This window comes from Hordeum vulgare, chromosome 4H (assembly GCF_904849725.1).
Source record: "Hordeum vulgare subsp. vulgare chromosome 4H, MorexV3_pseudomolecules_assembly, whole genome shotgun sequence".
Classification (NCBI taxonomy): domain Eukaryota; kingdom Viridiplantae; phylum Streptophyta; class Magnoliopsida; order Poales; family Poaceae; genus Hordeum; species Hordeum vulgare.
The window spans coordinates 102,043,967-102,055,579 of NC_058521.1; positions in this window are offsets into that span (position 1 = coordinate 102,043,967).

An 11,613-nucleotide genomic window follows, 5' to 3' on the forward strand; every position below is an offset into this window, starting at 1 on the left:
CGGAGGCTTAGGCTTCCAAAAGAAGAGTAAAAGTAGCTATCCCGCTCTTCAGTTGAGTGAATCTGTTAGGAACTGGCAGTCGACATGGTTCTACTGCCAGGACGTTGCTTGCCCGAATGCCACAACTGGACTGCCTCCCTTTAGCTTAGACCGACCGGCTCCCCCTAGGCAGCTCGCGCTCACGAAGGCGGAGAAGACCCAGATCCAGCCTCTGGTCGATGCGCTTGTAGAGGTCGTCCGAAGGGGAGTCACCGACATAGATTTTCTGGAGGTTTTCCTGGGTCGGCGTATCCAGCCTCTGCAAGCTCGACACCACGCCATGTGGCACTACACAGGGCCTGAGGACTCCACTCGGACTAACGTCGAGTGCGTGACTGGGGAGACGGTGGCGTCGTGGGTCCTCAACATCACAGGCGCTTGCGAAAACCCTAGAGGAGCCCGGCGAGTGAAGGCCTTCCGCGCGGACAACCCTCCTCTGAATGAAGTGAGTATAACTTGTCGAGTGCACACAACTGTCTTAGATTTATCGCTTTCTTGAATCACTGTCTGACGTCTGATGTTGTCGACTATATCTTGTGCAGGCGTGGACTAACTGGTTTTCTCCTGTCTCGAACGGGAATCCGGCCGAGGAGGAGGAAGGCAGCCAGGAGGGCAGCGTGGAGAGCATCGAGTACGTCTCCGACAGTGGGGAGACGGAGGAGGAGTCCGCAGAAGAAGAAGAGGCAGATGAGGAGCAGAACTCGCCACCTTCACCGCCAGAGCCTCGGACTAAGCGTCATCATGAACCTGTGGCTCCTTCTGCTCCTCCAGCATCCTCGAGTGCGCCGCCAGCTCCGCCAGCTACTCCTGTGGTACCGAGTGCCTCGCCAGCCGTTCCCGTGGCTCCGAGTGCTCGGAGCACAAAGAGGACCAGGGACTCTGCTGCTGAGCCTGCGGGTCAGCCCTCTAAGGTGGCTAAACCGAGTGGATCTAAGCCTCGGAAGGCTTTGCCGCGGATGAGGGTCATAGTTCCCGTCACCTCAACGTGTGCATGGTTCTTCTATCTTCTTTCAGTATTTGATTGAACTCCTGCTTATTGGTCGAATGAATTTTACTCGACAGAGTTGCCACCTCTGCCACCTCTCTGGCACGCCAGGGGCACGATCCCATGGACATGGACAACGTTGTCACATCCCAGCCAGGTGTGTCATGGCGATTCCGAGAGTTTACATTATTGCATCACGAATTCTGTCTTTGGTCTTGCCTTTTTCCTGTGGTCTCACGCCGTTCGGTCGGGTTTCCCTCAGGGGTGATTTATGTGGAGGAAGGCGACCAGAGGAGGTCCGAGCAAGCTGCGGTGCCTGTCCTTGAGGCTGTTCCGTCGGTTACTACTCTCGCCATGGACGCGCCGCCGACTGAGGCGATGCCGTCGACTGAAACGGCGCTGATCGCTACTGAACCGACTGGAGCAGGCCTTGGGATGCCCAAGGAGCCTCCTACGATGCCAGGCCCTTCGACTGTCGAGTACAACGTCCAGCGTCTCCCGGAAGATCAGGTGGGAGCTGCCAAGGGGGCCATGGTGCAGGCGGAACTGATGGCGGGAGAGGCCAAGAAAGCGTACGACTCCATCGCGTATGTGTACAAGCGAAGCTTGGAACTGCGGGACGATATCCGAGTAAGTGGGCTAGTAAGTATTTACTTTCCTCTTGTAACCCACTGGGTGTTTGATCAATGCACTCGGATATTGTATGATTATTTTGCAGTGGGTTCACTCTTAGTGAACCCAGTGGGTGTAGTCCCCGAGACTTCTGTCGAGTGCTTGCACCGGCAGTTGTCTTTATACACATTTTCTTTAACTTGATCAGATCAAAAACTAATCTGTTCGAATGTTAGCAGTGGGGGCACTCCGAGTGCACCTACTGGATGACTCCCCGAGAGTAATTTTACTCAGGTCGGGTAGTAGTAACCTTATAGGCTTGTTTGTTGTCATGTATCTCAATAGGGCAGACCTGTTTGAGCTTCATGCCAGTGGGGTCACTCTTAGTGAACCCACTGGGTGTAGTCCCCGAGACCGCTGTCGACTGCTTGCGTCGGCAGGGGCCTGAAGAACTTAGAATTTTTATCGTTGTCCTTGTTGAATTTGTCTGATCGTCTCTTGGCGCTGACTTGTAGAAAACTTGCGAAATAGGAGCAGCGTACGAGACTCTGAGGGCTGAAAAGGTGCAGTTTGCTGGGGAACTGGATGCAGCAATGGTTGCGTTGGCTGGTATGCAGGATGTTCTGGCTGAACGAGAAAAGTCCTTGGAGGAGGCCCGTGAGGCAAACAAGGTATTGGCGGCTGAAGTGGAGAAAATGGGGAAACAAAGGACCGAGCTGATGGGACAGATGTAGGTGTTGAACAGGCGGTGCATAGCACAGGAGAATTACGTCAGTGACTGGGCCCGGAAGATGATAGCGCTTCTCGATGGTAAGTTCTGTTTTTCCGAGTGCTTCTCGACTGTGCATTTCCTGCTGTGCTTACTTTTTGCTCGTCCTGTCTTTGCAGATTTCTGCATGGACGCTGAGGCTGAGGCAGCTGACGTTGAGCAGTCGATTCTTCCGAACCTTCCACTCGGCGAGGACGCCAATAGAGATATGCTCCAAGCGCACATTCGCCACGGAAAGGTGGGGCCTTTCATCGGTCGACTGAGAGAGGTCGTCGGCCGAATCGGCAAGGAGCTTTGGTCGGAAGACGAGTCTCGGCAGGAGATGGAAGGCTTGATGACTCGGCTAGAGGAGGTCCCGAACCGAGTGCACGCGTGGAAGAAGTCTGCGGCTCGCTGTGGTGCGGACGTCGCTCTGTCGCTAGTCCGAGTGCACTGCAAGGAGGCTCGCGAAGAGAAGCTGAAGGTGTTGCAGGTCGCCAACACGAAAAAGCTTCGATTCGAAGACTTCATGGAGACCTTCCTTGAGAGCGCCACTCGCATCGCCGACCGGATCGACCTCGACACATTCGTGGAGCCTGCCATTCCCAGTGCCAGTCCTGACGACGTTTAAGAAAACTTTTACCTCGGTATGTCGAGTGTTTGTTGTAAGAAACTTTGGCCACTGCTGTTGGCCGTCACATTCGTGGTTCGGTGTGGATAAGCTTGATCTACACCGAGCCAACTATCCTTAGGCGAACTTTGAATTTGAATCGAATCTTTTTCTCGTCTTTTGCCAAAGAGTTGTTGATACGATTTTGGCTCGTCGTTTTTGTTTGGCGTTTCTTGGTGAAGCCAATGGCAAACATGCGGAGCATGTAATTGTCTGTTGTCTTGACATCTGCATGAGCCTCACTGAGTGTCTGCTGATTCTCCGAGTGGATCTATAGGATACACTCGAAGGTAATAGAGTACTTAGGTGATTCGTGATCGCGGCTAAGTCTTCGAGTGCGACTGTCAGGTCGTACTCGGAGCGAGTTGTTACTCATGTAATTGTCAGTGGTCTTGACATCTACATGAGCCTCAATGAGGTTCTGCTACTCATGTAATTGTCAGTGGTCTTGACATCTACATGAGCCTCAATGAGGTTCTTCTACTCATGTAATTGTCAGTGGTCTTGACATCTACATGAGCCTCAATGAGGTTCTGCTACTCATGTAATTGTCAGTGGTCTTGACATCTACATGAGCCTCAATGAGGTTCTGCTACTCATGTAATTGTCAGTGGTCTTGACATCTACATGAGCCTCAATGATGGTCTGCTAAGCCTCCGAGAGGATCTGTGAGATACACTCGAAGGAAGCTTTCTATTTAAGCGATTCTTGATCGCAGACAAGTCTCCGAGTGCGACGTTAAGTGCACACTCGGAGAAAGTGTGAAGTTAGGCGATTCGTGATCGCAGCTAAGTCCTTGAGTGCGACGGTTAGTGCACACTCGTAGAAAATTTGTACTTAGGCGATTCTTGATCGCAGCTAAGTCCCCAAGTGCGACGTTTAGTGTACACTCGCAGAAAAGTTGTACTTAGGCGATTCTTGATCGCAGCTAAGTCCCCGAGTGCGACGTTTAGTGCACACTCGGAGATATTTTGTACTTAGGCAATTCTTGATCGCAGCTAAGTCCCCGAGTGCGACGTTAAGTGCACACTCGGATAAATTTAATACTTAGGCGATTCTGGATCGCAGCTAAGTCCCCGAGTGCGACGTTAAGTGCACACTGGGAGAAAGTTAATACTTAGGCGATTCTGGATCGCATCTAAGTCTCCGAGTGCGACGTTAAGTGCACACTCGGAGAAAGTTAATACTTAGGCGATTTTGGATCGCATCTAAGTCTCCGAGTGCGACGTTAAGTGCACACTCGGAGAAAGTTAATACTTAGGCGATTCTGGATCGCAGCTAAGTCCCCGAGTGCGACGTTAAGTGCACACTCGGAGAAAGTGAATACTTAGGCGATTCTGGATCGCAGCTAAGTCCCCGAGTGCGACGTTAAGTGCACACTTGGAGAAAATTAATACTTAGGCGATTCTGGATCGCAGCTAAGTCCCCGAGTGCGACGTTAAGTGCACACTCGGAGAAAATTAATACTTAGGCGATTTTGGATCGCAGCTAAGTCCCCGAGTGCGACGTTAAGTACACACTCGGAGAAAGTTAATACTTAGGCGATTCTGGATTGCAGCTAAGTCCCCGAGTGCGACGTTAAGTGCACACTCGGAGAAAATAAATACTTAGGCGATTCTGGATCGCAGCTAAGTCCCCGAGTGCGACGTTAAGTTCACACTCGGAGAAAGTTAATACTTAGGCGATTCTGGATCGCAACTAAGTCCCCGAGTGTGACGTTAAGTGCACACTCGGAGAAAGTTAATACTTAGGCGATTCTGGAACGCAGCTAAGTTTTTTTTTGAGACCGGAGTCTGCGACCGCGGAAGAATTTTGAATCTGCAAAAACTCAATCTGCTTTGTATTACTTCAACGATACTTGTTCTTTACATTGCTTCAGTCGACGGTCACGTGTAGAAGCACTTCAGGAGATCTCCGTTCCATGCTCACGGCTCGTCCGTTTCCCTGTCGATGTTGTAGAGTCGGTATGCACCGTTGTTCAGCACCTTGGAGATGATGAAGGGTCCTTCCCAGGCGGGAGCCAACTTGTGAGGTCTCTGCTGATCCACTCGGAGCACCATGTCACATGCTTGGAATGTACGACTCCTGACGTGTCGTGCGTGAAAACGCCGCAGATCTTGTTGATAAATGGTTGAGCGAGTCAGTGCCATCTCGCGCTCCTCCTCTAGAAGATCCACTCCGTCTTGCCTTGCTTGTTCTGCTTCAGCTTCGGAGAAGAGTTCAACTCGTGGAGCGTTGTGAAGCAAGTCACTCGAAAAGACTGCCTCTGCTACGTAAACGAGGAAGAACGGGGATCGCCCTGTAGATCTATTTGGGGTTGTGCGGAGACCCCAAAGCACCGAAGGTAGCTCGGTGACCCATGCGCCAGCGGCATGTCCCACCTCTCGCAGGAGTCGAGGCTTCAAACCTTGCAGAATAAATCCATTCGCCCGCTCTGCTTGCCCGTTTGTTTGGGGATGTGCCACAGATGCAAAATCCACTCGTATACCTTGGCCTGTACAGAAACCTTTGAATCTGTCCGAGTCAAAGTTTGTTCCGTTGTCAGTGATTATGCTGTGAGGTACCCCGAATCTGGAGATGATGTACCTGACAAACTTGATGGCCGTTACGGCGTCGAGCTTCTTGATGGGCTTGGCTTCGATCCACTTTGTGAACTTGTCGACTGCCACCAACAGATGTGTGAATCCCCCTTGGCCTGTCCTGAATGGACCGACTGTATCTAATCCCCATACCGCAAACGGCCAAACAAGAGGGATTGTCTTCAACGCAGATGTTGGCTTGTGGGACTTGTTAGAGTAGAACTGACAGCCTTCACATCGGTCGACCATATCTTTCGCCATTTCATTTGCCTGCAGCCAGAAGAAGCCAGCTCTGAATGCTTTGGCGACGATTACTCTTGAAGAGGCGACGATTGCTCTTGAAGAGGCGACGATTGCTCTTGAAGAGGTTCCCGAGTGAATTTCCTCCAGGATTAACTGTCCCTCCTCTGGGGAGATGCATCGTTGAAGGACGCCTGAAACGCTTTCCTTGTACAACTGGCCGTCGATGACAGTGAACGACTTTGACCTGCGGACGATCTGTCTGGCCTGGACTTCGTCTTCTGGTAATTCTTGCCTCAGGATGTATGCAATGATCGGCACAGTCCAATCGGGGATGACAGCAAGAATCTCCATGATCAAATCAACCACAGCAGGTACGTCGACTTCAGTCGGATCTGTTGAGCTCTTTGGTTGTACTGGTTCCTCTGTGAAAGGATCTTCTTTAACTGAGGGAAGGTGGAGGTGCTCGAGGCAGACGTCACTCGGGACTGGTCTCCGAGTGGATCCGAGTTTTGCCAACTCATCACCTGCCTGGTTCTTCAGTCGCGAAACCTGGTGGAGTTCTAGACCTTCAAACTTTTTCTCGAGCTTCCTCACTGCATTGCAGTATGTGGTCATGGTGGGGTTCCTGACGTCCCACTCCTTCATCACCTGATTAACCACCAAATCCGAATCGCCATAAACCATCAGGCGACGGACGCCGAGTGCGATGGCCATGCGCAATCCATAAAGGAGAGCTTCATACTCTACCTCGTTGTTGGAGGAATCAAAGTGTATCTGCAACACATACTTGAGTTTGTCACCTTTTGGCGATATGATCACAACGCCAGCGTCGGAGCCATTCAACATCTTGGACCCATCAAAGAACATTGTCCAATGAGCCGAGTAGATGTGGGTCGGTTGCTGTTGTTCTACCCATTCTGCTGTGAAGTCAGCCAGAGCTTGAGACTTTATAGCTTTCTTGTCCTCGAACTTGATGTCGCAATACAACATCTCCATTGCCCACTTCGCCACTCGGCCCGATGCCTCCTGATTGTGGAGGATTTTCGACAACGGAGCATCAGAAACGACGGACACCGAGTGGTCTTGGAAATAATGAGCCACCTTCTTCGTAGTCATGTAAATCCCGTAGATAAGTTTTTGATAGTGGGGATACCTCTGCTTGGAAGGAGTCAGGACTTCGGAGACGTAATACACTGGCCGCTGAACTTTGTATGCTTTGCCTTCTTCTTCTCGTTCGACTGTGAGAAAAGTGCTGACGACTTGATTTGTAGCCGCGTTGTACAGAAGAAGGGGCTCTTTACTGAGCAGAGCAGTAAGAACCGGCTGGGTGGAAAGTAGGACTTTGAGGTCGTCGAATGCGACTTGGGCTTCGTCTATCCACTCGAAAGTATCTGATTTTTTCATGAGTCGGTACAGAGGAAGTGCCTTCTCGCCGAGTCGACTGATAAACCTGCTCAAAGCCGCTAGGCAACCTGTGAGCCTTTGAACATCGTGTATTCTGACCAGCCGCTCCATTCGAACGATGGTCCCGATCTTTTCGTGGTTGACGTCGATCCCTCGTTCGGAAATGAAGAAACCAAGTAACTTTCCGCTGGGAACACCGAATGAGCACTTAGCTGGGTTGAGCTTGATATCGTACCTACGAAGGTTGGCGAATGTTTCTGCCAAGTCAGTCAGCGGGTCGGAACCTTTGCGTGACTTGACTACGATATCGTCCATATACGCCTCCACAATCCGACTGATCTGGTCGAGGAGATATTTTTGGATCATGCGCATAAAGGTTACTCCTGCATTCTTCAAACCAAATGGCATAGTGATGTAGCAGAAGCACCCGAATGGGGTGATGAAGGCGGTTTTTAATTCATCGGGGCCATACGGACGGATCTGATGATAGCCCGAGTAGGCATCAAGAAATGACAAACGCTCGCAACCCGCAGTCGAATCGACAATTTGATCGATGCGGGGAGCGGAAAATGGTCTTTCGGGCAGACCTTATTAAGATGCTTGAAGTCGATGCACATTCGGAGCGACTTGTCCTTCTTGGGCACCATGACAACATTGGCGAGCCACTTGAAGTGGTGTACCTCACGAATGAAGTTGGCTGCCAAAAGCTTGGCCACCTCTTCTCTGATTGCCTTCCTCTTGTGCGCGGCGGACCGACGCAGGCGTTCTCGGACAGGCCGAGCGGCGGGATCCACATGCAGTCGATGCTCAGCCAACTCCCTGGGTACACCTGGCATGTCAGAGGGCTTCCATGCGAAGATGTCCCAGTTCTCACGGAGGAATTGGATGAGCTCGGCTTCCTATTTAGGATCGAGGGTGGTGGAGATGTTCGTCGCGGCAGCGGTGTCGTCCGTCGGGTGGATGCTGACCTTCTTTGTCTCTCCCGCCGACTGGAATGCGGACTCCGAAGCTGGCTTCTTCGCACACATCAAGTCAGCGGGGTCGACTGTTTTCTTGTACTCGTCAAGCTCGAGGACAGCCATCTGCTGATCGGCGATCCTTGATCCCTGTTGTAGACACTCCTCGACCCGCTGTCGATTGCATGTGATAGTGATCACATCTTTCGGGCCTGGCATCTTCAGCTTCAGGTACACGTAACAAGGACGGGCCATGAAACGCGCATACGCCGGGCGGCCCAGAATTGCGTGGTACGCGCTCTGTAAGTCCACCACCTCGAACGTCAGCTTTTCCTTGCGAAAGTTCTTGTCGGAGCCGAAAACGACGTCCAACGCGATCTGGCCGAGTGACTTGGCCTTTCATCCAGGGACAACTCCATGGAACTGCATGCTGCTCTCGCTGAGTTTGGACATCGGAATGCCCATCCCCTTGAGAGTGTCGGCGTACATGATGTTCAAGCCACTGCCTCCGTCCATGAGGACTTTGTGCAGTCGGACTCCTTCCACCACCGGGTCGACAACCAGAGCCTGTCTCCCTGGGGTGGGTACGTGTGCTGGATGATCCGACTGGTCAAAGGTGATTGCAGTCTGAGACCATTTGAGGAACTTGGGGTTGGTAGGCGTGGCCATGTTCACCTCCCTGTTCACCAGCTTCAGTCGACTCTTGCTCTCAACGTCAGCAAAAATCATCAGTGTTGCATGGACTTGGGGGAACGGATCCTCCTTGTCCTCCTCATCCTGTTCATTGCCCTTTTCACTCGGTTGACCTTGGCCGAACCCCTGGATCAGGAGGCGACATTGCCGAGTGGTATGCTTCGGATATATGGCGTTGCCCTCTTCATCCATCTTCGTGTGAATCGGACATGGCTAGTCCAGGATGGGGTTACTGAACTGCTTCTTCTTGGGGGTGAATTGAGCCTTCCCCTTGCCTTTGAACTTGGCATTGGTAACAGCTGCGGCTTCTGCTTGCGGAGTGGTTGGAGCTTTCTGCTTCTGCTTCCGAGTGTTATTCCCATCTCCATCGGCGACTGTTTTGTGCTTGCCGCTACGGATGCGGTCCTCTTCTTCGCCATTTGCATAGCGTGTCGCTATCTCCATCATCTTGCTCATGGAGATGTCGCCTGTTCGACCGAACTTCAGGTACAAATCTCTGTACCGCACGCCTGCCTTGAAGGCGTAGACCGCTTGGTGCTCTATGACGTTCTCCACCATGTGGTAGAGGGTCGTCCAACACTGAATGAAATCGCGCAGGGGCTCATTCTGCTTCTGGACACAATGTTGGAGCTCCACGAGGCCAGCAGGGCGTTTGCACGTCCCTTCGAAGGTCCTGATGAAGACTCGGGCCAGATCTGCCCAGCTGTAGATGCTTGAGGGGGCCAACTGGTTCAGCCACGCTCGTGCCGAGCCGTCGAGCATCAGAGGGAGGTGCTTCATGGCAACGTGGTCATCCCCTCCTCCGATCTGGACTGCCACTCGGTAGTCGTCCAGCCACGTTTCTGGCTTGGATTCTCGTGTAAACTTGCTGATCCCCGTCGCCAATCGGAAGTTGGGAGGGATGTCAGCCGACCGGATGGCTCGACTGAAACACTCGGGACCAGAGACGATGGTCCTGCTTCCACTCGGAAGGTCCATATCGTGACCATCGCGGTGGGCTCGGCCCCTGTCGACCCTCCACTGGGCGATATGCCCTCTTGCGTCGGGCCTTGGATCGTAAGTGTCACCGACTGAACGCCGATCATCATGATGTCGGGGCCCGTAGGGCCCACCCCGCGGAGGGGTGCGTGAACGGCGACGATCTTCGGGATTTATGGAACGGCTGCCTCCCTGTGTCGCTGATGAGAACCAGGGCTGTGAACTGACCGATGCGTGTTCGGATGAACATAACTATTGTGGATCCTGTTGTTCGACTGGGAGACCGCCGAATTTTGCTGCTGCACCGTGTGCAGCAGGGCGTGGATTTGCTCGATCCCCCTGCCAGCCTCTGAATCGGTCGGCTGAAGGGAATTGGCTATCTTGGCGGCGGCAGCCAGGTTGAGGATGGGTGTGCGGAACACCTCCACGTTGCTCCGCCGAGTGTGCCGACTGGTAGAACGGCGAGGTGGACGGCGAGCGCCGGATGTTCCGCCGATCTCGTGCTCGTTCCGGCCAATTTGGCGGGGACTTTCATGGGAGTTGGCCATGTGCACTTCTGCTACAGGCCCGCGACCCAAGTACTCGGAAGGAAACTCAGTCGGAACTGAGTCCGAGCACTGGGACGGCGGGGCAACCACAGCCGACTCTAGGACCGCCACTTGTGAAGACGCGTTCTGGCACGCCTGGGCGTGTTGCACCCAACGCTGGAGCCGCGGACGGCGGGACCGCTTGTTGCGGCGCATGACGGCGGTGTAGGTCGACACCAGAGCCGACTGTTGGAGAAGAAGGATACCGCGGGCGCCGGCACGGAAGTGCGTAGCCCCGCGACAGGGGAGCGCCTCGACGTCGAGAGGGGCGTCCCGAAGCCATGCCGAATCGTCGACGATGAAGGAGAGAGCGCCGAAGAGGATCCCGTGACCCATGCTCGAATCTCCACCAGATGACATGACGAAAAGATGTAGTCGTGAACTCGCCGGAAGTCGCTTAGACGCCTGCCCCGAGGTGGGCGCCAACTGTCGTGGGTATAAGCCTGACAGTAGATGTGTAGGGTACGAAAGGATGGGCAGAGCCTTAGCTACGGCGAGGTTGTATGAGTTCAGGCCCCTCTACGGTGGAGGTAATAGCCCTACGTCTCAGTGCTCTGGGAGCTTGTTGTCGAGTGGAATATGGATTACAGTGAATTGCTAACCCTTGCACCAGTGGGGAAGGGCGGCTTATATAGAGTGTGCTGCCCTTCACAACGGTTCGGTGCACAGGGGTGGAGTAGTGGCGAATAAATGCCTACGTTACAGGTAACGTATGTCTTAAATGCTAATAAAGGCACATGGAAACGTATGACCGTTTCCCTCCAGGGGGGTTACGATGCACAGAGTGGAATCCAGTCCATTAGTTTGATACACTCCGAATGCTCATCTCCGACTGGATGGTGGAGGATTCGTTACTGACTGGATGATGGGAAGTCCTTAATTCAGTCGGAACTGACTAAGGGCCTTATCCCTTATGAAGGATAGTCCTTGGGTAGGACTTATAGGGCAGGCCTATGACCCTACCCTAGGACTATAACCCCATCATCCACCATGCTAGCCAATTACACTTTCAAAGGTGGAACTCCTAAGAAACTTGGTGATCCTGGAGTGCCCACTATACCTTGCTCCATTAAAGGAAACTACGTAAGAACTTCCTTATGTGACCTTGGAGTCGGAGTT